This window comes from Papio anubis, chromosome 13, assembly GCF_008728515.1.
Source record: "Papio anubis isolate 15944 chromosome 13, Panubis1.0, whole genome shotgun sequence".
NCBI lineage: Eukaryota > Metazoa > Chordata > Mammalia > Primates > Cercopithecidae > Papio > Papio anubis.
In genome coordinates, this window is record NC_044988.1 from 29,892,257 (window position 1) to 29,920,158 (window position 27,902).

The 27,902-nt window shown below is 41.0% G+C and overlaps 1 protein-coding gene across 2 annotated transcripts in view; it reads left to right on the forward strand.

The window, feature by feature from the left end:
- DMRT1 (doublesex and mab-3 related transcription factor 1) overlaps positions 1-27,902 on the forward strand; it is a 126,774-nt gene that overhangs the window by 97,673 nt on the left and 1,199 nt on the right. The gene's annotated exons all lie outside the window — the stretch shown is intronic.

The window sequence follows — 27,902 nt, forward strand, 5'->3', positions numbered from 1 at the left end:
GATGTGCCTTGGAATTCCATATGAATTTTACAATGGGTTTTTCTATTTCTGCAAAAAAACAGATTTTGAGATTTTGATAGAAATCAAATTGAATCTGTAGATTGTTTTGGGTACTATTGTCATCTTAACAATATCAAGTCTTCCAGTCCATGAAATGGGATGATGTCTTTCTGTTTATTTAGGTATTTAATACTTTCTTTAGGCATTTTTTAATAGTTTTATCTGTGCCTGTCACCTCCCTGGTTAAATTTATTTCTGAGTATTATTTTTGATGGTATTGTAAATAGAATTTCTTAATATTTTGTTACTAGGGCATAGAAATATAACTGATTTTTGTGTGTTGATTTTATATCCTCCAACTTTGCTGAATTTATTAGCTCTATCAGTTTTTTTGTGAATTCTCTAGTATTTTCAACAATAAGTTTACATCCTCTGTGAACAAAGATAATTGTACTTCCTTCTTTCCAATTTGGATGCTTTTTTATTTCTAGCCTATTTGCTCTGACTAGAATTTATAGTGTTGTATTGAACAGAGGTGGCACAAGTGGGCATCCTTCTTTGGTTTCTGATTTTGGAGGAAAGCATTATTATTTCACCATTGAATGTGATGTTTAGCTGTGGGTTTTTCGTATACGACCTTGATCATGTTGAACATTAATAGCCTGATTTGCTTGTTTTCTGGACTCTTTAATCTAAGGTAATCATTAATCTATGAAGAAGAGGGTGGTGGAGTTGTCAACTACTGGGTGATCTTGTAACCCACCCCTGCCTTCACTGGTTAGGTTGGGTTGCCCCACTCCATAGCCTTCTAGGCCTACCTCAAAGGTACCAGTGACATCGCATTTATGCCATATGCATCCTTTTCCCCTAAGAATCCTCTTTGTTTACATGATTTAGTGGATCCTGGTCTAGCCCTGCTCATCTTCTGTCTGTCCTAGATAGTTCAGCTTCTTCCTTTCAAGATGCTTCCATCACAGTGCTTACCCTCTGCTCTAGAGACCACTTACCAGGCCACTAAGGACCTCCTTTTAACTGTCTGCTCATTCCTGTTGCACTTAACTCTCAAATTGCACCATATGCTGGGAACAATCTTAACTCCCTACCCAGTCCTCCTAACTTCCCTCATTTACCGAGTCCTCTTCTTTAATTAGCCGTCTCTAAAACTCCTATGTCAGGATATTTTCCAAAATGAATGACAAAAACAGTTAATTTACCGTGGCCAGTCTTGTTTTGAAATATGAAACTTCCTCACACATGTTGAAAATATTTTGTCGTGTTCTCTGTTGTATATTCTTTCTCTCGTTTGTTCTCTGGACTGTATTATTTCTTTATTGGCATTTAATGCACACCTCAGCTACAAAGACAGCTTTGTATTATTCTCTGCTTAACTCCTATTTTAGTGCTTCATACAAGGTGATTTTTATCATTTTTACCAAAAGTAATACAAGCTCACTGGGGAGAAAAGTCAAATAATGTAGGAATGTGCAAAATAAAACCAGAAATTTTGTAGTGAAGTTTTATGATTTCTTTCATATAGATACTGCGTATTTTTCCTCTCCCTTCTCTGTATATTGTAGAAATAGTCATTAGTAGCTATAGGGTGGACATTATACTGGCAGAAAGATAGACATAGAGACCAATAGACTGGGATAGAGAGCCCAGAAATAACTCCCACATGTATGGTCAAATGATTTTTGACAAGAGTGCTGAGAACATTCAATAGAGAACATTCTCCTCAACAAATGAGCTAGGAAAACTGGCTATCCACATAGAAAAAATGAAGCTGGACCCTTACCTTATACCATATACAAAAATTAACTCAAAATGGATCAAAGACCTAAATGAAGGACCTAAAATTATGAAAGGCTTAGAAGAAAACAGAGGAAAAGCTTCATGACATTGGATTTGGCAATGACTTCTTGTATATAACATTAAAGGCTCAGGTAACAAGGAAAAAAAATTGAACTTGATGAAAAATTTTAAAATCTGTACATCAAAAGACACTATTCAACAGAGTTAAGAGGTACAACCTTCAGAATGGGAGAAAATATTTGCAAATCATATGTCTGATAAGGAATTAATATCCAAAATACACAGAGATCTGCTAAAATTCATCAACAGCAAAACAACCCATTTCAAAAATGGCCAAAGGACTTGAATAGACATTTCTGTATACAAGATATACTAATGGCTAATATACATACGAAAGGATGCTCAATATCTAATCATTAGGGAAGGCAAATAAGAACAATGAGATACTGCCTCACACTCATTAGGATGGCTACTATAAAAAAAATAACAGATGTTGACAAGGATGTGGAATAATTGGAACCCTTGGGCACTGTTGGTGGGAATGTAAAGTGGTTTAGCCATTATGCACACAGTATGGTGGGTCCTCAAAATATGAACCCGAATTACCATATGATCCAGCAATTACACTTCTTGATATATACCCCAAAGAAGTGAAAGCAGGGTCCAAAGAGACATTTGTACACTCATGTTCACAGCAGCATAAATGGGAGTCAATCTAAGTGTCCATCAACAGAGGGTGGAGAAAGAAAATATGGTGCATGCGTGAGCGCACACATACACATACACACACTCAATGGAATATTAAAGGAAGGAAGATCTGACACTTGTTATAACATGGATGAACCTTGAGGACATTATGCCAAGTTACATATGTCATTTACAAGAAGACAAATACTGTATGATTCCATGCATTTAAGGTACTTAGAGTAGTCAAAACATAGAGGAAAGAAGTGGAGTAGTGGTTGCTGGGTGTTGAGGGGAGGAGAGAATGGAGAATTACTGTTTTGTGGGTACAGAGTTACAGTTTGAGAACATAAAAAGTTCTGGAGATGGAGGGTAGAGATGGTTAGTTACACAACAGCCTAAGTGAACTTAATTGCTATTGACCTGTACACTTAAAAAATGGTTAGGATGGTAAATTTTCTGTTTACATGTATTTCACCACCAAAAAAATAGGAAGAAAAGAAAAAAGTATGGACATTATATTTATATCAAGTATCTTTTTTGCATGTATCAAAATGATCACATTATTTTCTCTTTATTGATGTACTAAGTGACATTAATGAATGTCCTAATGTGGAATGATTCTTATATTCCTGGAATAAATCTTACCTGGTTATGAGGCGTTATCCTTTTAGTATATTGCTGGATTCATGTTGCTTTTATTTATTTAAGACCTCTGCACTGACATCCAGAAGTGAGCTTGGCTTTCTATCATAGTTTGTGGTATCCTTGTAATATTGTTATATCATGGTTATAATGAATGTATAGCATGAAACAGAAGCCATTCATCTTCCTTTATTCTCTGAGACATTTTAAGTGACATAGGTGTGACCACATCTTGGTATCTGAATAAAATTGCCCAAGACCATCTAGGCCTTGGTCTTTTTGGAGATGGGGAGTAAATCTTTTGAGTAACTTTTCTGTTTCTTTTATGGTAGTCTTTTAAAAATGAGCTTTCTTCCTCAGTTTTGGCAATTTGTCTTTCTTTAAATAGAAATAACAATTTTCTTTTTCCTTTTTATTTGAGACAGGGCCTCAGTGTGTCACCTAGGCTGGAGTGAAGTGGTATGATCATGGCTCACTGCAACCCCAACCTCCCAGGTTTAGTTTATCCTCCTGCCTCAGCCTCCTGAGTAGCTGAGACTACAGGCGCGTGCCACCACACCCAGCTAATTTTTGTATTTTTTGTAGCGATGGGGTTTTGCCATGTTGCCCAAGCTAGTCTCGAACTCCTGAGCTCAAGTGATCTGCTTGCCTTGCCTCCCAAAGTGTTGGGATTACAGGTGTGAGCCACTGTGCGTGGCCTATTTTTCATGTTAAACTTGATATAAAATTGTAATGGTGATCTCTTAAATTTTTAAAAACACTATACCTGTGGTTCTGGAGGTACATCTCAAGTTTCTTGCCTTTCTTTTGTTTATTTTCTTGTGTTCATAGATTTTCCAGAGGTTCGTTGGTTTTATTGGTCATTTCATAGCAACATCATGAGTTTATTTGTGCATGTGTAAATTTTGGTTAATATAACTTACAGTTGTTTCTAAAGAGACTTTTGAAATTCTTTATTTCTATTTTTTTTTTCAATCCTCACAAAAAACATTGGGGTGTTATTTAAGCCACCTGCCTCAAAGAATTACTCCCTTAAGGAATGTGGCAAATAAATAGCAGAGCAGGAATTCAAACCCAGATCTGACTTTAAACCTCTGCTCACCCCCGCCGCCCCCAACCCTACATGATGCTGCTTGGTGAAGTATACAGGGTATCTGTGTCTTAGTTTGGGTTTCACATAAAAGCAGAACCAAAGACAATAAGGATTTGCATTTTGATAGTATATCAGGTTGTTAGTCCAAGGAGTAAGAGTGAAAGATCAGGGCGAGGAAGAAAACCCAACATAAAATTGTGAAGGCGACAAGTGTTAGATTCGGGGCTTTCTGCAGAGTTCCTATTGAGTTTCCCAGAGTCATTCATCTGTGGATCTGTGGATAAAATAGAGTATTTACCTTCCCATCGGCCCTTATCTCTCAATGAGGTGTTGAACCCCCTCACGTCTGAGTTGCACCTGTGTACTTGAAAGACAGTAACAGGACAGGAAGTGACTGATAGTCTCTTCTCCATGCAGGTTGCTGTCACAGGGAGGTGAGGTGATGCTTTCACAGAGGTGTTGGCTGGAGAATGAGAGCTGGCACCAGGGGCTACTAGGGCACTCTCTCAATAGCCATGTCCCTGGAACTCACACATGACAGTACATTTACCCAAATATTTTCTGTGAAAGTAATACACAGTTGTCTAACACTTATGTCCTGGATTTGGGGTGCTGATAATTATTTTTATTTCCTTTAAGTCTGAAGGTCATGGGGATGGTGGGGCTATATATGTGGTCCATAGTGAAATGGACTTCGTCTCCCGCTAGGAGCAAGAGGTCAGGGAGGGTTGTTGGAAATAACGTGTTAAAGATCTGCCAGCAGATGACAATTTACTGAAGTACTCCATTCTCAAGATGATTTATTTTTTGTAAGAAAAGCTGAAAAAGCACGATGGGAAAGAAGTTATTTTTATCTTTCTTAACCGAAATACATTGATTTAAAGAAAAGATGAGTTTAAAGGTATCCTTCAGAGTATGTGGTTGGCTTTTGGGCTTAAGCACTCATTTGTGGCCAGATTCTTTTCCCTTGTATTTGTTAGAGTGGGGCAGCATTGCATAATGGTTGAGAGTACTGCGTTTTGGGGTCTCTCAGACCTGGGTCATCAGTTAGTAACCATATAACCTTGGGCACCATTTGACTTGGGCAAATTTCTTCCCCTCTCTAAACCTTAGTTTTCCTGACTGTAAGTTGGAGGTAATAGGATGCCTTTCATTTATTTTTTGTGTGGAGTAAGTGAAATAGTGTTTGTAAAGGGCTTAACGCTGCACCTGGCACATGAGTAGTGTTCACTAATTTGTAGTTACCTTTATTGGTTGTCCAGGAGTTCCATGATCTCATTAATTATTGTGTATTTCTGATTTTGAACCTGCCACAGTGTTTTGAAAGGTTTCAGTGGAAAGATTACAGTCAAGAGTAATTCCAGGAAACAGTATGATTAGTAGGATTAGACTGCTGTAATTTCCCCTCCAGCATCCTCACACAATAAGCACATAAACGCACATACAATTTTCAGCAGCTCACTCCCCTCTTACCCTTCCCTCCTTTGAGAGAAAACAATTTGATAAATAACATGGTAAAATAAAATTGATTTTGCGTCTTGGTCCTCCTGATTATTTGCATTTTAAAAGGAGATCGGTATTTATTCTGAAGAAATGGATCTTTACTGGTGGAATTTCAGATATTTTGGTCCTTGGGTGGCAGGCACATTTTGAGAACAGAAATCTGTTGCCTTCATTTATAAGTAACAACCTCTTTTGGGTAAATAGTACCAAGCCCTGATTCTTGCTTTTTAAAGTGCTTTAAATTGTGTTTTATTCCAAATACTATATTTGTGCACCCATTATGATATCAAATGCTTATAATAAAAGGTTATGTTGTCATAAAATATTACTATTCTATGGTGTTTCAAACGTAGGCACTATAGTATATTTTAGTTCCGTTAGTCAATTACTTGCTTTGGAAAGCACGTGACCACTTACAAAGTTAACAAGATAATTTAGTAAATCTAGTTGCCTAAAATTCATGTCCCCTAAACAACTGACTTAATCTAGGGAATTGTCCAGACCTGTGTCAGATAAAGGAGCTGTATAAAAACACATTGACAATAATAATGAAATCTACTGCACGTTTTATCAACAAATTAGATCTTTTGCAAAATAGCATTTTCAAAAAATGAAAATAAAGTGCTTCATCTTAACAGTGTAGCTAGCTAGACTCTAATGTTTTTGTCTTTCTTTCTTTCTTTTTTTTTTTCCTGACATGGAGTCTTGCCCTGTTGCCCAGGCTGAAGGGCAATGGCTCGATCTCAGCTCACTGCAACCTCCGCCTCCCAGGTTCAAGCGATTCTCCTGCTTCAGCCTTTTGAATAGCTGGGATTACAGGTGCCTGCCACCACACCAGGCTAATTTTTTTGTATTTTTAGTAGAGACAGGGTTTCACCATCTTGGCTAGACTGGTGTTGAACTCATGACCTCAGGTGATCCACCAGCCTCAGCCTCCCAAAGTGCTGAGATTACAGGCGTGAGCCACTGCGCCTGGCCTGTTTTTGTCTTTTAAAATAATTTCCAGTCAGCCATTTCATACTTTCATCAAGATGAAACTTGCTACACTGCTGTGTTTTGTACTTTTATTCATCTAAAAAATACCTTTAAAAGCAGAGATTTAAAAGAGAGCAGTCAGAAATAACTGGAAAACTGGTTTTTCAGAACATGTTTCTCAATGTATAGTTAAGACACCTTTATTTTTTTTTCTTAAATGAACAGAACACTGCTGTTTTTATTCTCTGTAGTTCCGATGAGTTGCTTTAAAAAAAAAAAAAAACACACACACTTTTATTTTGCCAGTTGTAATCTTGGCATAATACTGTGTTATAGCCTACTTTTCCTTCATTTTATTTAACAGTTGCCTCAAGAGCTAAACTCTTGATGTGTGTCATTCCAGACCTTTTGCTATGAAATTACATGCAGATATGTGTTTCTGTAGAAATGCGGTTTGCTTGGCTTTTTAACATAAGGGGTATCGTAGTCAATGTATTGTTCCTCAGTGCTTTCCTTTTTTCACTCAATGCTTGGTCTTAGAGATCTTACGTGTTTGGTACATGTCGGTCTACTTTATTATTCTTAACTGGCATGACTATTCCACAGTTTGGATGGAGCATGGTTTATTAGTTAATTTCCTTATTTATTGGCAGTCATGTTATTTTTCTTTTTTTTTGATTTGACAAATAAATGCTGCCCTCTCCTTGTGCAATTGTGCTGGTGTTTTTCTGGGGAGATGAAAGCCTGCAAGTAAGGTTGTATTGAATACTGCCAAATTAACCCCAAGACTGGCTGCACCCATTTACAATCCTAGCAGCAATGTATTCCTAGCAATTCGGTATTATCCAACATGTACATTTTTGTCTATTGGATGGATGGGAAATGGAGTCTAGCGGTGGTTTTTATTTCCATTTCCATCAGAGCCAGCGTGGTAAGGGAAGTGCTCCAGCCAGCATCTGTGCAGTGCCTGAAGTGCCAGGTAACTGGACCATTTCATCTACCATGGCTGTCTCCTCCCTCTGCAAGAAAAGTACAAGAGTGGGTCACAGGTCATAAGACAAGCCCCGGCATAGTCCATCTCTGCCTAACAGCCACCTCACACTGAATCCCAATCAATCTCCACATAAAAACGCTGGCTTTTGTATAAACAGAGGTTCTGGTAAAGAGCCTTGCGACTTTCCTTCCTTGTAGCTACTTTCTCATTACTAGGCGATCTCCCCAAAATAAAACCAGAAAGCAGAAGGCGATTCCACCCTGCTCTCTTGTTGACATGGTGTGGGGACAACTATGTTTCCATTTGGGCTAAAAAATGTGCTGTCTCCTTGGTAGGAAAGGTTGGGGAGTATGTCCTTTCTGTGCTAATGGGTGTGTACTTCCAGGTCTGCAAGGTTACACTGTCAGTAATTGAGATTCACACAATAGAGCAGTGCCTGACAATGCAGGGACTGGATTCATAGACTGTGCCCATCAAGATACCAAAGAGCCAATAACGTGAGGAAATTCATCATGCAGATTTAACTAATGATTTGATTTTGAGCAGTTACATGATTGGCAGTTTATTATGAGGCAGAGGCTGTCATGTCATTTGAAGCAACTCGTCTACAGCAGCCGAAGGATAGAGGAATTGAACCCTACCCCATTTAGTGGCTGAATTCCAGTAAATGGGAAGAGCCTAATCCAAGCTTGTCCAACCCACAGGGCGACAGCCACATGCAGCCCAGAACGGCTTTGAATGGTGGCCCAACACAAATCTGTAAACTTTCTTAAAACATCATGAGATTGTTTTGCAATTTTTTTTTAAAGCTCTCTAGCTGTTGTTAGTGCATTTTACGTCTGGCCCAAGACAATTATTATTCTTCCAATGTGGCCCAGGGAAGCCAAAAGGTTGAACACCCCCGGCCTAGTCCATTATTGACAGAAAATGTTAATGTGTCTATTAAGGAAGGAAAGCTCGTAATTTCTTGCTTCAGAAGTAATCACTCAATGCTAAATTATCCACTCTTGTTTTGTAGTCCATTTATTCTGACTTTGAGCAGGCACTAAACCTTTAGAGCTTAAAAGAAATGGAGATTGGAGAAATCATAACAAAATGATAGAATTTAAATTCTGAAAGAGAAGTTAGAGGTCACTGAGCTCAACCCCTTCACTTTATTTCTATTTTATTTTTTTGAGACAGAGTCTGACTGTGTTGCCCGGGCCGGAACGCAGTGGCGTGATCTCGGCTCACTGCAACCTCCGCCTCCCTACCAACCCCTTCACTTTAGATGTGGAAACTGAGGCCCCAGAGATGACTTGCCCAAGGGGACGGTATAGCCCTTCAAGACAAATACTGTCTGAAGTCAAGTTTTATTATTGTACTACTAACCATTTCCTGTCGCTGGAGTCATAGATCTGAGCTGGAGCTGGACTGTGTGTTAGCTTCTTTGATGAATGGATTTCTCCCAGCAGTGGGCCTGGGGTCAGCCATGCGATGTTTCTGTTAGATGTTCCAGGAGCCCTTGCTGCTGCTGACTGGGAGGCGCTGGAGCTCACTGGGGTGAATCAGTTCATTTTTCATTTTCTCCACCCTCACTTCACGGAAGGTCACATGAGGTGGAATTGGGTAATTACTTATCTACTCTGAAAACACACCTGTATGGGTTTGCAGGGAATGTGGGCCTCCTGTGCTGCTGCTTTGTGCTTTGGGAACACAGTGGGGAGCTTGAGGCCTTTGGGTGGAGCCTGCCTTGCTTGCAACCCGCCCCCTGCTTGCTCAGGCCCGCCCCTCCTCCCGTCTGTTGAAAGTGTGCTTTAATGAACAGTTTTTCTCATCATTATCTTAAATCGGATGAAGGGAAAAGCAAAGCTTTTATATTAGGAAGATTATTTGGCCCGTTTTTTCTCCTCTCCTCTCCACAGGGACATGAAACTACTGGGAAAAACAAGACTTCTTGAAAACTCTTTGACATCTGGGTGTCTGGTAGCTCTCAAATTCCCAGACCCTACGGTTCCATTTCAGACTCTACCATTAGATGCCCTAGAGTCTGTGGAAGTCAGCATCCTCTCCACGGCCTGTTGGAAGCCACTCTGCTGGCCCGGGACAGACCATCCTTCCTCTGTGCTCTGCTGTGTTGGGGCGCAGAAGGCTGTGCAACAAGTAGTTGATTTAAAAGAAAACCTGGAATTTTACCAAGCAGCTTACACTGTGTTTACTGAAACACTCACAATTTGCCAGGCAGCAAACAGATGAGTGACCACCCAACAATTTACTCCACCAGATCATACAATGAGTCCTTAAAGTCTCTCCCTTTAAAAACAAAACAGGCTGGTGCGGTGGCTTATGCCTGTAATCCTAGCACTTTGGGAGGCCAAAGTGGATGGATCACTTGAGGTCAGGAGTTTGAAACCAGCCTGGCCAATCTGGTGAAACTCTGTCTCTACTAAAAATGCACACACACAAAAAAGTAGCCGGGGCGTGGTGGTGGGTGCCTATACTTCCAGCTACTTGGGAGGCTGAGGCAGGAGAATCGCTTGAATCTGGGAGGCAGAGGTTACGGTGAGCCGAGATCATGCCACTGTACTCCAGCCTGAGCAACACAGCAAGACTCCATCTCAAAAAACAAACACACACTTGCCAGGGGCAGTGACTCATACCTGTAATCCCTTGAGGCCAGGCGTTTAAGACCAGGCTGGGCAACAAAGCGGTTCTCTACAAAAAAGAAAACAATTAACCGGCATGGTGACGTATACCTGTAGGTAGTCCTAGCTACTTGGGACTCTGAAGCAGGAGGATCTCGCTTGAGCCCAGGAGTTCGAGACTGCAAGCGAACTATGATAGCCCCATTGCACTGAAGCCTGGGACAGCAAGACTCTCTCTTGGGGGGAAATAAAAAAAAAAACACACACACAAAAAAAACTTTTCTGAAGTATGATCGACAATACCGAAAGCTGTTCTTATTGAGTGTATACAACTTGGTGAGTTTGCAGATAAGCATACACCCGCGAAACCATCACCACAGTCTGTGCCATGAACCTAACCATCACCTGCCAAAGTTTCTTACTGTCTGCTTTATTATTTTGTTTATTCATGATAAGAACACTTGACGTAAGACCTACCCTCTTAGCAAGTTTTTAAGCATAAAATACAATATTGTCAACTGTAGGCACCAAGCTGTAGAGATTTCTAGGACTTATCTTGTATAACTGAAACTTTGTACCTTTTAAGCACTTCCCTGTTTTCCCTTTCTCTCAGCCCCTGTAGCCACCATTCTACTCTGCTTCTGTGAGTTTGGCTATTTTAGATTTCTCATGTAAGTGGAAATCATGGAGTACTTGTCCTTCAGTGTCTGGCTTATTTCACTTAGCACAGTGTCCTCCAGGTTCATTCAGTTGCAAATAGTAAGATTTCCTTCTTTTTAAGGCTGAATAATATTCCATTGTATGCATATAGCACGTTGTCCTTATTCATCTGTCTGTCAGTGGACATGTAGGTTGCTTCCATGCATTCCTTGGGTACTGAGACTAGTGCTTCAGTAAGTATGGGTGTGCAGATACCTTTTCAAGATCCCGATTTCAGTTCTTTGAATATACACTCAGAAGAAGCATTCTTGGATCATATAGTAGTTTTATTGCTGAAGTCTCTTCTGCTTGGAAAGTGGATTGAAAGATGTGGGAATTGGGGTCTCTTGGATATCTCCTTGCTCAGCTCATTTTTAGAAGGCAAACCTGCAACTCAGTTGATGCCTTAGACTTGAGAGCTGTCTTTTTCCAACAAAATCATGACTATCTAGAGAGGTACTTGGGCAACAGATTTGTGGATGTGAAGGAGGAAAGCTTACTGCAGAGGGCTCTCTGGGTCAGCAGGAGGCAGCGTGAGGAATACAACCAGCAAGCTTGTTGTGATGCACTGTGGTCTCTTGTGGGCAGTCCCAGATTCAGGTCCTGAGTACAAATTCTGGCTCTGAGACTTAGCAGTTGTGTGAGCTTGGGCATGTTAACCTGAGTCTGTTTTTGAAATCTGTCAAGTAAGGATGTTAATATCCACCTCCCCAAAGGGTTTTTGTGAAGATGGTAAAGTACAATGCCTGGAACATGATAGGGGCTCATAATTATTATTAATAATTATGCTAATAAGTAATGTGGACAGAACTTCATTTCACAAGCCTGCTTCCCCAAGTCAGCATTTACCAGCTCCTGCCTTAGGCTGGTAGATGAGACTTCCTAAGAATTCCTGTTTTATTTCCCCAGCATCTCCGAGCCCCGACTCGTTAAAGAACGCATCGCACTCCTACAGTTCAAGTGAAAAACAGTGTTTCCAGAAATGACTGTTTTCTTGGATTTCCTTTTATCCTTGCTTTCTTTTTCTGTCACTTTTTGTTACTACGAAAATGTTTCATCCTTTATTGTTTCATAGTTGTTTTCATACAGAAAGTTATAAGTGCTTTTTAAATAAATGGATGACCTTGGTTTAGGATTATAAAAAGTATATCCCCCTTACTACCAGGCATATTAGTTAGCTAATGCTAATATTTGTGTCTTTTGCCTTTTCACTCAATTTTATCTGATTCAGTATTACAACTAGTAATATTTGCTAATGGAAATAATTAAAAGTTGATTTTATTAAAATTTCTGACAAATAATTAAATTCTAGAGCCTCATTGAAGCACTAGACAACATGAGAGTTAACTGCTAGCAGAAAAATAAATGTATTTTAATATGTAGTTTTCTTTAAATACCAGTCATTTCTGTTTGGCTGTAAGGACTCCATTCCAGTTAAGCTCCTGGAAGGCAGAGTTAAAGAGAAACTGATGACGATTTTGAGATTAGTTCACTGGTAAATCACTTTGAAAGGCTGAGCCTCTGGTAAGCTGGAAACACAGACCAGACATAGACAGTAACCTTGATCAGCAAGAATGCGTCTTTTCTGTAAATTATGAAAATTTGATGTAGTAAAAATAAAACTTGATTTATCCACTTACCTAGCAGTGTATTCTGTATACTGAATGGTATAGGTGACACTTTAGCCATTTGCCCTGCCCCCAAAGATGACATCTCTGCAATGTCTAGAAGCTTCCTCTTTAAAATGAAAATATCAACAAGAGGCTTGGCAGCATGGAGCTTGCATGTACCTCTTGAGTGAATTAGTTTAATTGAATGCTTTTCTTTGAGGAGCTCCCAAGCAATATACTCAAAGAATAGAACTGTTCTGGAGCAGATTGAGGGAGGATATAAGTTGTAATTTGACAGAAACAAGATCCTGGGAGTGGACCAAGGGGCACAGGGTACCTAAGAACAGAAAAGAAGCACAGATGTGAGGAAGATGCAGAGGACCAGGCAAACACATAATAGAAAAAAAAAATAGTATCTTCTTCTGATTCTGTTTCAGGTAGTCCCTGGTGCCAGTTTGAAGCATTTGCTGATTACCTGCTCTCTTATTACGGGAAGGGAGGGGGCCAGTGTCCATTCAATGCCTGTTTTGAGCTAAGGAGCTTGCTATGCTATGTATATTTTTTGAAATCACCACAGCCTTTAACATTGTTGTTTTCCTTTAATAGATGAGGAATTGAGGCTCAGAGCTGTTAAATGATTGCCCAGGGTCTCATAACTAGTAAGTGACCCAGCCAGAATGTAATCCCAGGTGTGTCTGATTACAGGTGTTTTTCTTCTGAGAACAGAGCCTTGTTTTATTCACAGCCATATCCCCTGTATCTAGAACAGTGCTGGGCACAGAACAGATGCTCAGTAAATATTCTGTGAATTAAGTAACCAAATTAGCACCACACTGCCTTCTTTTATGCTTGAGTTTTAGCTAGTTGTGGAGGTAGATTAAGAAAGGGACTAACAGTAGTTGTTTTCCTTGGAGTACTCGGCTCCCAAAGAGGCCTCTTCCAACATCTTGGACATGAAACAAAACATGTTCTAAAATTTATACTTTTTAAATTATGGTGTAATCAAAAGGCCAGGCAGCCCATAAACCTGAGAGTTTGTGCAATTGAAGTAACATTTCTGATTCCCGGGAAGCTTGCGCCTAACAGCGGAAAGCATTTTTACGTGTAAATTGGTCACTTTTGAGATGAGCTGGTAATTTCTGAAATTAGCAGATTACTTACTCTTGAAAGACCTGAGGTCGCCATTTGTTATTTGACTGCTCTCTGCCCTGAGCTTCGAAGCCAGCCAATAATGCAGTGAGTGCTGGACTTTCACTCTTTTTTTCAAATTAAAGATTTAATTACAGTCTTCACTGAAGATGAACCAAGTGTGAAAATACCTGATCTACTCGGAATGTGGGATCAGGGAGGAGTGTGTGGGTTGGAGTCAGTGCCTCGGCATTTAAATACTTTCAACAGTAACATTAAGGGTGAAATTAATTATATTGTGACCAAATGTTGGTGTGTTGGTTAGCCAGAGTCAGTGAAATTTATATTCTTTTTTTTGTTGATCATTTTTTTAAAGCTGAAAGGGTTTTTTTCCTTAGGAAATATTATCATAGCCTATAGACTTAAATCTCTAAGACTTCAAAGGTTTTGAAAGATACACATCTTTGAAATTTGTAGAGACTTTCTTTGTGGATGGTACATGGTTATTTTGCATAAATGCTTTGTGTGTGCCTGTGAAGAATGCGGATTTGTTCATTGTTGGATGAAGAATTTTATATATGTGGAGTCAAGCTTTCTTATCGTGTTTACATTTTTGGTCAATTAATAATGATAATGATCCATCTAAAACGTATCTGATGGCCACCCCTTATCTATTTCTTTAAGATAGTAGCCTTAATAAGCCTCCTTTATTATGGAGAAAAAAAAAGTCTGTGTATCTTTTTGGTCTTCTAGCTTTAGTCATTCTGATATTTCTGTTAGTGTCTGGAGTTTAGTTATACCCATCCAAGGACTGAGTTTAAGGGTAGATTTGGGATGCCTCATTAACTCGCCATCATTGAGAAATGATCTGTTTCACATACACAAATTTTCTAAATGATGCAAATATTTTCTTGAAGTTGTCAGAGGCCCCTGCCCCCCAACCTTTCTTGACAGGAAGGTTTATCAAGTGGATTCTTCTCTCTCCTGCAGGAAGCTGACCCATTCTTGAGGTTTTGGGTTTGTTGCCGCTTCTGTTGTTGTACTCCCTCTCCACTGCTGCCGCAGCTGCTTCTTAGTTTTCCTCGTCCCTTCCTTGATGTGGGGCCAGCAATCATCTCTTCTCTCTTGCCAGAGCTGCCTCTCCACCATTGTTTCCGTGCATACTTACCTAGTGTGCTGATCACGATTGGTCTAGGAAACAGATTGGCTGGCCTTGTCTCAGGAGAGTGATCTTTCATTTAGTCATCAACTACTATTTGTTGAGTGCTGGCCACATGTAAGTCTTTTTGCTAGTGGCCACCAAAGGGCTTTAAAGATAGAACCATAACATGGTCCTTCCTCTAGTCTGTAGGGGAGTCATTAGTTCCATAATGAGAGTGAAAGTGATAGTGGCACAAGAAAGGTACAGCACTGTGGGCATTAGAGAAGTGGGGGTTGTTTCTGTTTAGAGGGATTAGAGGAGGTTGGCATTTGAGTTGAGTGTTAAGCTGTGGAGATTGGGGAGAGTCTGGGACTGGCATGAGCTCAGTGTCAAAGGCAGGGGACCTTAGAGGTCTGCGCAGGCATCTGGAGCAGGAGAGAGGCTAGGATGTGGCTTAAGCGCAGGGGAGAAGTGGAGAATCAGGTTGCTCTTCGAATGCCAGGCCAGGGAGCTTGGACCTTTGCAGAAACCACGAAAGGTGTTTATTTAGGAAAGATGTCAGAGACATGCTTTTGGAAGCATAATGGCCACCAGGGTAAAGTGAAGCAGAGAGAGAAGGGACTGGATAGGGCACTAGATGCTAGCAGAGAAGGTGCAAGGGGATGAGGGCCAGAATTCAGATGAGGGTGTGGTGGGATAGGGTCATTGGAAAGGAGGGATATGGCAGAGTTCAAGAGAGCAGGATGTAGCAGCTACTTAGATGTGGGAGGCAGGTGGGGTAGTCTAAGCTTTGAGTCTGAGCTGGCTAGAGAAGAGGGTGAGCTCAAGACCCAAAAGATGAGGGAGGATCAGGTTTGTTGTTGGAGGAAGAGAAGTTGGTAGGTTCAGGTTTTTTTTGTTTCATTTTTTTGTTGTTGTTTGGGCTCTTTTTTTTTTTTTTTGAGTCTCACTCTATCGCCAGACTGGAGTGCAATAGTAGTACGATCTCGGCTCACTGTAACCTCTGCCTCCCAGTTTCAAGCGATTCTCCTGCCTCAGCCTCCTGAGTAGCTGGGATTACAGGCACGTGCCACCACGCCCAGATAATTTTTATATTTTTAGTAGAGACGGGGTTTCACCATGTTCGCCAGGCTGGTCTCGAACTCCTGACCTCATGATCTGGCTGCCTCGGCCTCCCAAAGTGCTGGGATTACAGGCATGAGCCACTGCGCCCGACCGTTCGTTAGCTATTTCAAATACAGACATAGTGCTCAGTGAGAAGTCAGGGAAAGAGGTATACATTGTGAAGTCATTTGCAAGGACGTGATATTTAAAGCCCTCTGTGACAAAAGAGAACCCAGTTCAGCAGTTGGAGAATGTCAGTGCTCAGGGTTGGATTAGAGAAGAGGTGGTCAGTGGAGTGGGGAGGGCCTGGAGAAAGGAGAGTAGTGTGGCCTGAGGACTGGGGAGGAGGGAGAGGGTAGGGCATGGGCACCTGTCCAGTGCTCCTGAGAGAGGGCAGGAAAGAGCAGGGCAGACCGCTGGCATTGGTGACCAGCAGGTTACACGTGAGCATGGGGAAAGTTTTCTGGGAGTTTGACCGTAGCCAGTTTGCCAGCATTAGTGTGTAATAAAATAGAGACAGGACAGTAGGTCACGGCTAAGGGAGAGCAGGAAGAAGGAAAGGAAGGAAAAGATTATTATGAAAGAGGCAAAAAACTTGGCTGGTATGGTGGTTCACGCCTGTAATCCCAGCACTTTGGGAGGCTGAGGCAGGTGGGTGACTTGAGTTCAAGACCAGCCTGGGCAACATGGCAAAACCCTGCCTCTACTAAAATTGCAAAAACTTAGCTAGGCATGATAGTGCATGCCTGTATTCTCAGCTACTGGGGAGGCTGAGGTGGGAGGATCACCTGAGCCTGTGAAGTTGAGGCGCAGTGAGCCGTGATAGTGCCACTGCACTCCAGCTGGGCTACGGGTATGAAACCCTGTTTCCAAAAAAATGGAGCAGCAAAAACCTAAATCCTGCATTTCACACCCATTATGATGGCTGTCATTTAAAAAAAAAAATCAGTGAACAGAAAATAAGTGTTGCTGAGATGTGGGGAAGTTGGAACCCTTGTGCATTACCAGTGGGGATGTGAAATAATACAGCTGTTGTGGAAACCCACATGGCAGTTCTCAAAAAATGAAACATGGAATTACCATATGGTCCAGCAGTTCTGATCTGGGTAAATACCCCAAAGAATTGAAAGCAGGGTCTCAAAGAGATATTTATACACCCATGTTCATATCAGCATTATTCAAAGGTGGATACAACCCAAATGACCATTAATACATGCATGGATAAACAAAATGGTGTATACTCATACAATGGAATGTTATTTAGTCTTTAAAAGGAAGGAAATTCTGATGTATTCTACAACATGGATGAAACTTGAGAAGGTTATGCTAAGTAAAATAAGCCAGACACAAAAGGACAAATACTGTATGAGTCCATTTATATGAGGTACCTACAGTAGTCAAAATCATGGAGCCAGAAAGTAGAATGGTGGTTGCCAGGAGTTGAGGGGAGAAGAGGATGGACAGTTATTGTTTAATGGGTACAGAATTTCAGTTTGGGAAGATGAAGAAGTTTTGGAGATGGATGGTGGCAGTGGTTGTGAATGTACTTCAAATGCATATACTTCACTGAACACTACACTTAACAATGGTTAAGGGCCAGTTGTGGTGGCTCATGCCAGTAATCCCAGCACTTTGGGAAGCTGAGGCAGGAGGATCACTTGAGCCCAGAAGTTTGAGGCTGCAGTGAGTTATGACTAAGCCACTGCACTCCAGCCTGGGAGACCGAGCAAGACCCTGTCTCAAAAAAACAAAACAAACAAAACAAAAAAACCCACAACAACAACAACAAAAAACACCCAAAATTTAAAAGGCCATACAGACAATTTTTAAATGGTGAAATGATGAATTTTGTGCTATGTGTATTTTATTACAACAAAAAATTTAAAAGTTAAAAAACCCAGACGCAGGAAGAAACCAATTCATTGACCAGGGGAAGAAAGAATTAAATAAAAATTTGTCTCATGCTTTGGTAAATAACTGCCAGCCTTTCTTAGGTTCAGAGCCTTGCTCTGTTGACCCAGTACCAATAGACCCTTTCTGGGATCGTCTCACCCAGAGACCATAGGTGGTGGTTCTGAGAAGCCCCTTAAGAAAGGCTGCAATTAAGTTTGGCTTCAGGTGGGCTGCAACTAGGGAGAAAAAGGAAAACCTATTTTGTTTTCCCTTTAATTTTTATTTTAGATTCAGGGGGTTCATGTGCAGGTTGTTACCTCAGCATATTGCATGAAGCTGAGGCTTGGGGTATGAGTGATCCTGTCACCTAGGTACTGAACATAGCACCCAACAGTTAATTTTTCAACCCTTGCCTCCCGCCAGTAGTCCCCAGTGTTGATCGTCGCCATCTTTATGTCCATATCCAATGGAACATCTTTTCTTGAAGGCAGACTAAAATATCTGTGGAAACATGAACATGAGCTCACCTGTCCTGAGACAATTAAAAATATCATAAACACCTGGAGAGAAGGCGGCACAGTAACAGTAACACTTCCTGAATGCCTCATGTTGCCTAGAGACTAAACCTCTTTAGGGTTAAAGTCCTTTCTTGGGGCTAATTGGACAGAAGGTATTTAAACCACAAAAATGTTTTAAGAAATACATATATTAAAGAATTTTAGCAATTGGAGTCTTATGCAGTGTATAGAAATATTCTTTCAGAAAAGCATACACAGTCTGTGCTGTTACTTTCTTATTTCTCTTCACCCTTAATGTGAGCCATTCCTAAACAGTGTGCACTTGCTTCTGTAATCTGAACTTACCTTATCATCCATGATGGCCGTGTTGTATTTAGGCGGTAAAATAACATGTGCAACTTTGAGTAGGCATGTATTCTTCTGTCTGAAAATGCCTAAAATGTTCAACCTTGATTGTTTTTCAATTGACATATATTCTATTTAGATGTGTCCTGGTATTTGCTTCCTTATTCTATTTTATAAGAAAATATTGGGCTGGGGGCAGTGGCTCACGCCTGTAATCCCGGCATTTTGGGAGGCCGAAGCTGGTGGATCACCTGAGGTCAGGAGTTCGAGACCAGGCTGACCAACATGGCGAAACCCTGGCTCTACTAAAAACACAAAAATTAGCCAGATGTGGTGGTGGGTGCCTGTAATCCTAGCTACTTGGGAGGCTGAGGCATGAGAACCGCTTGAACCCGGCAGGCGGAGGTTGTAGTGATCAGAAATCATGCCACTGCATTCCAGTTTGGGGGACAGAGCGAGACTCTGTCTTTAAAAAAAGAAAAAAAAAAAACGACGAAAATATTAATAATGTACTAATCTTAAATTTTCATTAGTGCTGGTTATAGTTAGAAAGAAACAAGGAAATAGTTGGCATAGTGTGATAAGCCAACTTTGAAGTTTTGTGTCTTACATGTAACATTCACCATAAATAGTATTAATATTTGCTTTTTGAAGAATATGAGTCTCCTAGTAGTAAAGAGAAAATAATTTGCTGTATGCAATCCTCTATCTACCGTGCTACTAGCATATCATTTGGGCCACAATATTTATTTTCAAATTATAAGCTGCAAATTCTATACAAATTCTACTTGAGAAATGGCTTTAGGAACTTTCATATCCACTTAATTGCAAAGTGTCAGAATATTTTTATTTTTATTTTTGGAGATGGAGTCTTGCTCTGTTCACCGTGTTTGTCAGGATGGTCTCCATCTCCTGACCTCGTGATCTGCCTGCCTTGGCCTCCCAAAGTGCTGGGATTACAGATGTGAGCCACCGTGCCTGGCCAGCCTGGCTAATTTTTGTATTTCTAGTAGAGATGGGATCTTGCCATGTTGGCCAGGCTGGTCTTGAACTCCTGACTTTGGGTGATCCGCCTGCCTTGGCCTCCCAAAGTGCTACGATTACAGGTGTGACCTACCGCATCCGGCCACCTTAAACTGGTTTTAGATTTGAGACTGTCTTTGCCAGTGCATGCATGGGTTAGCCCTGTTTCATGGTTTAGTGTGTCTTGTGAAGGCTAAATTCCATCGTTTTTCTCACTCATGTATCCATTATTAAACACCCACTATGTGCTCTGCACTGTGCTGGACAATGGATGGTAGACAGTCTCAGCTCACTTTCCATTTTCCCGAGGTTTGTCTTTTACCTTGTGGACTTTGTGTCTCTGCCTCCAGGTGGTTCTCCTGGCTCTCTGCCCTAGCCGGAGTCAGTGGAGTCGGCTTGCCTGTTGGCCCAGCCTCAGGAATGGTTAAGTGTCACTGAAGGCCTATACATGATGCCATGAAAAGCACAAACAATAGGCTCAGGTTTTAGTTTGGAATTCAACTTAACTTTCAGTCTTTTGGTGTGTAAAGAGGGATGAAGAAAGCAATCATTGACTCTCCCTCATGTCGGAATTGAAACTTGTCCAAGAACATTCAGAGGTGTTTGGGTGTGTTGTCACTTTTTTTCCCTTCTCAGCCAATGTTTAATAAAAATCCTGTTAATTTACAATGGAGTACAGACACTCACAGTTCTTTCCTAGAGAAGAGTAAAGGCTTCTGCCAGAGGAGAGGGGACAGAGAAAATGAGTAACAAATGTATAGACCCTTAGGGTTTACCAGCTGTTTTGTCTCCCTGATCCTCAAAGCCACTTTGTGAGATATTTATTACCTTCTTTTACAGTTGAGGAAACTGAGGCACAGGGTGTTTATTGAGGTGCCAGTGTCGATGGCAGAGCTCCTGGTCTTTCTGGACAGTTCTCAGACGGTGGCTGCTCCTGGCTTCGCCCAGCCTGACAGGTCCTCCTAAGTGAGAGGAGCCAGCCAGAAGCAGGCCTCCCTCAGCCCTGCTGCCGAGAGTGCAGAGTGTGGTGGGAAAACAGTCTCCCAGAAGGGAGCCTGCATTTCTGACTGCTGCCTCTTCAAGCTCAAGAAAGATGAAGTAGGGTGGGGTGAGGCAGGTGTAGACAAGGGAAGCGGATTGGGGGAGCAGTGCTGAGAAGCGACGCTAGGTACAGGGCTCAGGTTCAGACAGCATCAGGTGCTGAGATGTGGTGGTCACCGCGCCACACGTGTGGGTGACCACAGGAGGGAACGTAGTACTTAATAGGGCCCACGCCTTGTGCAGAACCCTCCTAAGTGCTCTACTCTATCCCAATTTTACACATGAGGAAGCAGAGACATGGAGACGTCAAGGGACCTGTCCAGGGTCTTCAGATAGTAAGACAGCCCGCCTCCGGAGCCCACACACCTGACCCCTCTGCTCTGTTGCATTCTGACCGAGGGACACTTTCTGGGATGCCTCGTTTCAATTCCCTTTAGTAACAACATCCTGCAGTAAACCCACACACGGGGTAACTCTTTGATCTCCTCTCCTCAGAACCAAGCCTCGTTCTGACAGGGCTCCAGGAACCCAGTAACTGTAGATTAGGAACAGATGAGACCTGTACTTCTTTGGAAACATTGACACTTGTGCCTTGTACTTCCCAGAGTTCCCAACTTTTATGACAAACTTAGGCTCAAAAACCACAGATTCTTCCTTCCTCCAAATGCTAGTCTGAAGGGATGGTTTGCTTGATCATGGGATAATAACGCTATTTTCTGTTTGGTTTATAAAGCATGTTCACACACACTCTGGTGTTTGATTTGATGCCAGCCATCTTCTCACCTCCCTCCTCAAAAAGATTGAAAAAGGCAGAGCTGATGTTAACAAAGGACCCGTTCAAGTGAGGAATAGGTTGTTTTGCCTCTTGGAATGTGACGCTCTGGCTGTTACATAGTAAACATGTATTCCTGGTTCTCTCAAAAAGGCAGCATGTATGTGTGACCTGGAGTAAACAGACCTTGCACTACATCCTGATAGGATTCTGGTGCGTCCAAAAGCAAGAATCTTCTCACATGAAGACATGGAGATTTAGATAGCTGACAGAGGAATTAAGGAAACTAGTATTTATTGAGTAAACATTACTCCAGTAATCTTCACAACTATCTGTTACTACCCCGTTTTCACAGATGGGGAACCTAAGCACATTGTTTAATTGCTTAAACAATTTCGCGGGTACAAGAGGAGTTTTCTTAAAAGTCTAGGTCGTGTTCATTTTACTGGAGAAGAGAGGAGAGCGAAGAGTCCGACGGTCTGTGGGTTTACTGCAGGATCTTGTTACTAAAGGGAATTAAAAGCCACCCAATGATTAGGTGTTAAGACTTAATATATTTTGGTTAAAACATAGTTTTAGAGTGACTTTGGCTGTTTAGATTGCATATATCACCAAATGCGGCACCCCTGGATGGGACTAGGCAACTGAGTCAGTAAAAGTGAGTCAGCCCCTCGTGTGCACGGTTGCTCACCTCTGAGAGGGTTTAGGAAGAGATGTCAGTGGAAGGAAAGTTGCCACAACTGACTGAATTTGTGGGCAAGGGAGCAGTCTGGAGCATCACCATTGCTGACACGCAAGAAGGGTTTTTTGGAAGGTGAGGAGTGAGGGGAGAGGAGGTACTTCAAAGGGTGCTGGGCCCCTATCAGGGTAGGGCTGCTGCCATGGACATGTTGATTATACATGGCTTTGAGACGCGAGTTGCTTGTGGTGACCTCCTCTATGAAACAAGCAGGGGATGTGGGGACCCATCTATCAGCTGCCATGCTGTGTGGTCCAGGGGTGGGCTGGGGTGGGGTGGAGGTGGCACTGGGGACCCACCGGCTGCCATGCTCTGGTCCAGGAGGGCCTGGGTGGGGTGGAGGTGGCATTGGAGAAGGAACGCCTGGCCCTGAGCTGATTTTGCTTGAGTCCCTGGTGGGGTATAAGGCTGAATGCGCCCCTTCTTTCTCTTCCCTTTTTGTATACCATGTTAATATAAACAAAAAAGGCTTCTTCCCTTTGCTTATCAGTTGAACTCTGTAAGTGGGGAAGGCAGTAAGTTTGATGGGTGCATTATCACTTAGTTTCACAAGCAGCAGGGAAACTAATCTGCAGCTACAGTAGGACCAGACTGTGAGCCCAGGTTCTCAGACTCCCAGGCCAGTGCTCCCCCAACCTCTGACGTGCTGCAGAAGGATGCTTGCTTGGCTTCTGTTCCTTTTGAGAGTTAAAAAATTGTTCTATTATTATTTTGTGAATTGTGTGTACCTTATGTTTTACATGGAATTTAGAGGGAAAGAGGTAATGTTGCATAAATATGTACTTTCTATTAAGTTCACCTAGTTTTTAAAGTATGCTATTTCCCAGTGCTTGCAAAGGTTGTGATAGTTGTATCAAAGAGGAAGCACTGATAAGTTACCTGATTCCATCTATAGGATCTTTCATTCACAGTGATTGGCCAGTTCTCTCTACAGTATGCAAAGTGCAGAGCTAGCCCCCTTCAAAACCGATATTCGATTTTAAAGCTGATAACTAAGATATGGTGTTACGGAAAACACAGTCCTATACTCCACTCTCTCATCACTACTCTTTAATTGCACTTGGGGGAAAAACACATTTGTTTCAAAGATCATTACTTTTTTTTAGTAAATTTATGGTAAATGGAGGAGATTACCAAAGGGCTATTTTTTTCTCAGCTTGTGGTTTCTAATTACATCAGTTACAGCTCAGCCTTCTTCTTAACTAGAGTGCAGGCATGAACTGGAAAAGAATGAGCTAATCCATGATAGATCAGGTGGAATAAAGATCTCCATTCATATCTTTACCTTTTATCCCTTGTTCTGAGTGCCAAGAATTAATGCTATTTGAAAGTACAAACTGAACCTGCCAAGCTTCGGACAGCTAAGATAATCCTAATTATTTTAAATGTTAGTGAGAAGGGCAGCAGTTCCACTCTGGAAAAGAGTTCTATTGTGAAACATTAAATATATGCTAAGTGGTATTGATTGCACATGATTTTATTTCCAAACACTATGATTGTCATGAAGTGGAAGAATTTGTTGTTTAAGAAATTTTCATCAGCTTTTCATCAGATTCTTTCTTATGCCTACAAACTCTAGGAAACTGAAGAGGCCAGCAATTTTGTCTGCCTTGGCAGTCAGCATCTAGATGAAGAGTTGCTAACAACTGAAAAATGCCACTTGTATTTTATTTTAAAATGGTTTCTTAGGAGTTTAATAGTATTTAACATATAGAGGAAGGAAAAATGTTTTTAAAGCATGAATATCCTGTTTTCTCACATCACTGGAAGAGAATTACTCGTTCCAGTCCATTGACTTCCAACAGATCATTCAAGTTAAAAGTCAGGGGTCTTTGCAATGTCAAAAGATTTAGCGCTCAGTGTTTTTTTTTTTTTTTTTTAAAGAAGGTTTTCTTTTTTGACAGTATAAATATTTTTCAAAAAGAATACTCGTGGTTAGATGGCATCAAAATCATCTTGAAGTGTTTTTTCCCCTCATTGGTAAGAATGATCCTGTGTAAGGTTTTCTGTTTATTTTTAAATCATAATAAAAGAACATCCCAGTAGCTTCTGTAGACAAATAGGCTTCTTGAGAGAAAACAGATACTAGATTTGCTGGTTCAGACAAGGGTCAGCCTTGGAGGTTTACCCACCTTTCATTACACGACAAAATATCAGATTGGCAAGTTTTCCTTTTTTTCTTTTCCTTCCTTTTCAGTCTCTGCTGTGGTGTGCAGAAGTAATTTCTTCCATTTCTGTAAATGCTGGGAGGCTATCAATGATTATAGGGTAGTATAATCCTTAATTGTTTATTGCCTGTGAATGCTTCCTGCCCCCAACCCCAGTGCAGCTGGCCCCACCTCCCTTCCCCAAGCACAAGAGCATTGCTAGTCACTAACATCTTCACTGATGGTGTGTTGAGCATCTCAGGGTCAATTATTCTTTCTTTCTTTGGGGTTATTCCCCAGAGTGGAATTACCAGGTCAGAGGGGCTGAACAGCTTTATGGTTCTTATTACATGTCACTAGATTGCTGTCCAGAAAGATTGAACCAATTTCTAGTGCTAGCAATACTATCTGTTCTCCCACAGTGCCACTGTGATGCTAGGAGTTAGCATTTTTACAAAATGACCTAAGACAAGACTTTTGAGTTGAAATTAGCCTTGTGTAGGGCCTCTTAGAATCAGAGAGCGAAAAGCATCCTTTTGATTTTTGAATTTTTAATTGGTATAAAATAATTTACAATAGTCAACTATTATCCTTCTCCTTCCGAAGGTTTAAGGAAACTGCATTAAAATGGAGAAGGTACCTTTGAGGGACGATCTTTAAGGATGGTAGTAAAAGTGATTTTGGACATTAGTCACTAAGGAAAAACACACTAAATCTTTTCGTATACTTAGAACTCTGTGAGGTGCTCTACAAAAATGAGGTAAACAGATACTGTCTCTAACTTCAACAGCCTATTTTTTCAAAACAATGCTAAGCCTTGAACAAACATAAAAATAACATGGGTTTAAATTTTGAGTGGAGAAACACTGTAAAAATACAGCTGTTTTTCAAAACAGGGTGAGTTTTACATGTTCTCTAGAGTGCAGTCATGCTTTAAAAGTATGCTTGGAGCCCCCCTAGTCCATGCAGGGAACATTCTGCATGCTTTGTGGCCCCACCCGCAAGAATATTTTCTAAGAAAATATTCATAAGGTAGGTTAGAGCAAAAGGGGGATATTGTCAAATTCCTTTCTTTTGCAAAATTTTCACTCCTCCCCTTTTTAGTCCCAAGTTGGCTAAATGAGGAGAGAGCATCTCCCAGTCAGCTGCTAACTGGAAACAGGCCCAGGGCTCTGAACATGTTGGGAGAACACATACCTATTCCTTTACAGCCTGTGCATCAGCTTGGCAAAGGTCCGTTGCTTTGCCTCCTTAAACTCACACAGGGATTGGGAAGGTTCAGCGGCCAGTTCCGAAATGTGTGCCCAGGAGAAGGTTGGTGCAGGGGCCAGAGCATGCCAGAGTCAGACTAACCAGTACAGCGCTGCCCTTGACAGCTTGCACAGGATCCCTATGTTAAACAGGGAGAGTAATTCTCTCAGTGAATGGTTTGAGGGTGAAATACCTCACTGAAGTATGTGTGTGGCATACAGGTAGTAGTCAGCAATGTTTACTGTTATTCCCCATAGCTTCTATACAGAGAAACTTCTGTCACTGGTTGGGGGTGGGGATGGGGACATTAACTCACAGACTCTCCAGGAAGCTCTTAGTCGGCTCTCCAGATCTGTATAGTAACAAGATCTCAAAGCAGTCTACTGCCTTTGGAAAACATTTCTCTGTATATATATGTATGACAGCCAGGTGCATGTATACAATTAATAAATCACCTTGGATTTGCAGGGAATTTAAATGCATATAACAATACAAATTTAGTAAGATACTTTTATGAACTTTAATAAGGTGAAGGCTTCAGATTTCCTAGGTTCCTAGTTTTGGTTGCTATAATATATTTATATATGCATACGCATGCTTTTTTGTTCTAAAATACTACTTAATGACTCGCTTTAAAATAAAAAAAATTTATTTTCCTATCTTTTAAAGCTTAGAAACTCACCCTTTGCTTTTTATTTAAATTATTAAAGACTAAACAAATTGATCAATATAAAAAGTAACTGCTTGTCAGGAAAATTGCCTAAATTGTTTTTCAAATTTATTCACTTACTGAATTTTCAGATCATCTCTTTCCTTATTGGATATTGAGGTACAAAACTATCCATTTGTCTATCTGTCTACCCATATGTCACACTGGAAGAAGGAGGCTTTCTGAAATAATTTGGTCCAGTGGAGTGGTTAAGGGTCTGCTTCTTAAATCCCAGCTCTGTTCTTTTATTTCTGTGTGGTTCCACTAGCTGCAGCAAACCTTTTCCAAACCCATAACAAGCGTAAATAGTGTTCAGTTGTAAAAAGGTCTCTTTTCAGCATGGTAATATACCTTATTAAATTCCAAACATAATAAGTATTGATGGCAAACACATCAGGACCCAGTACAGCTTCTACTATGATTTAGTTCTCTACAAATGACTTCAGCACTCAGCTCCCAATGCATTTTGCTAATTACATCATAGATTTCCCTATTGATGAACACAAGCTGAATTAACACAGGAGCACTAATGTACCCTTTCACCATTATTGTTGTACAAGAAGCCGTGGCAGATGCTGGCAGTTAGTTACACAAACATTAGTATTAACGATTGGCCATTTGGAATTGGTGACAAACTACTGCCCGGCAGAATCCTGAGGCTGAAACCAATCAGGAAGTTAATGAGGAGAGAAATTACCACTGCAGCTTCCCCTTAATTACATTCACACTAGGCAGGAAGGGAGTTCTGGGGGTGGATCTAAACTCAGCTAAGGTTAAGAAGGTCAGAGACCTTTTTGCTTAAGTTTTTTATCTACTGTGGCTGCTAAGGTTGCAAAAGTTGCTTAACACATTATTACTTTTGCATCCTTCATATTTAATGTGAGTTTTCCAGCAGAGTTTTATGTTCATAGATTTGCTTTCACAATTTGTGTCTGACTTCTATTTTAGTGTGATGTAATTTATTTACTTTTTTGTGTTTCTAAAAATTTTCTCTCCCATTTACTGCCTTTTACTTTTTAAAAGTTATGTATGCTGACATCCCCTTCCCCCCGTCTTTGTCCTGTTATGCCATGAGAAATAATGGGAAAGTTAATAGCCTATCAACTTCACCTGCTGTATCTTGGAAAAGTAGGGTGGGTTACCTGTCATGGTGGAAATGCATGGGTGGAGTCTTGCTTGGGGTAATTTGTCAGATGGATCACTTGACAAGTTTCATCAGCATCCTTTGCATAAAGGGGAGGAGTCCGGTGAAGGGTGGAAATAGTTTCCCAAAGAGGATGCAGCCGACTTGTTTTGTTTTTTTAATGAACGTTAAACTGGAACTCTGCTATCTAGCTTACTCCTTTCGTTAAATAGGTATACTGTGTAGAATACTATTTTTTTATTCCAAAGAAATGCTAGGGGTTTTAATGAGTGTCTATAAAAACACTTTCAACTCAGAATAGAAATGGA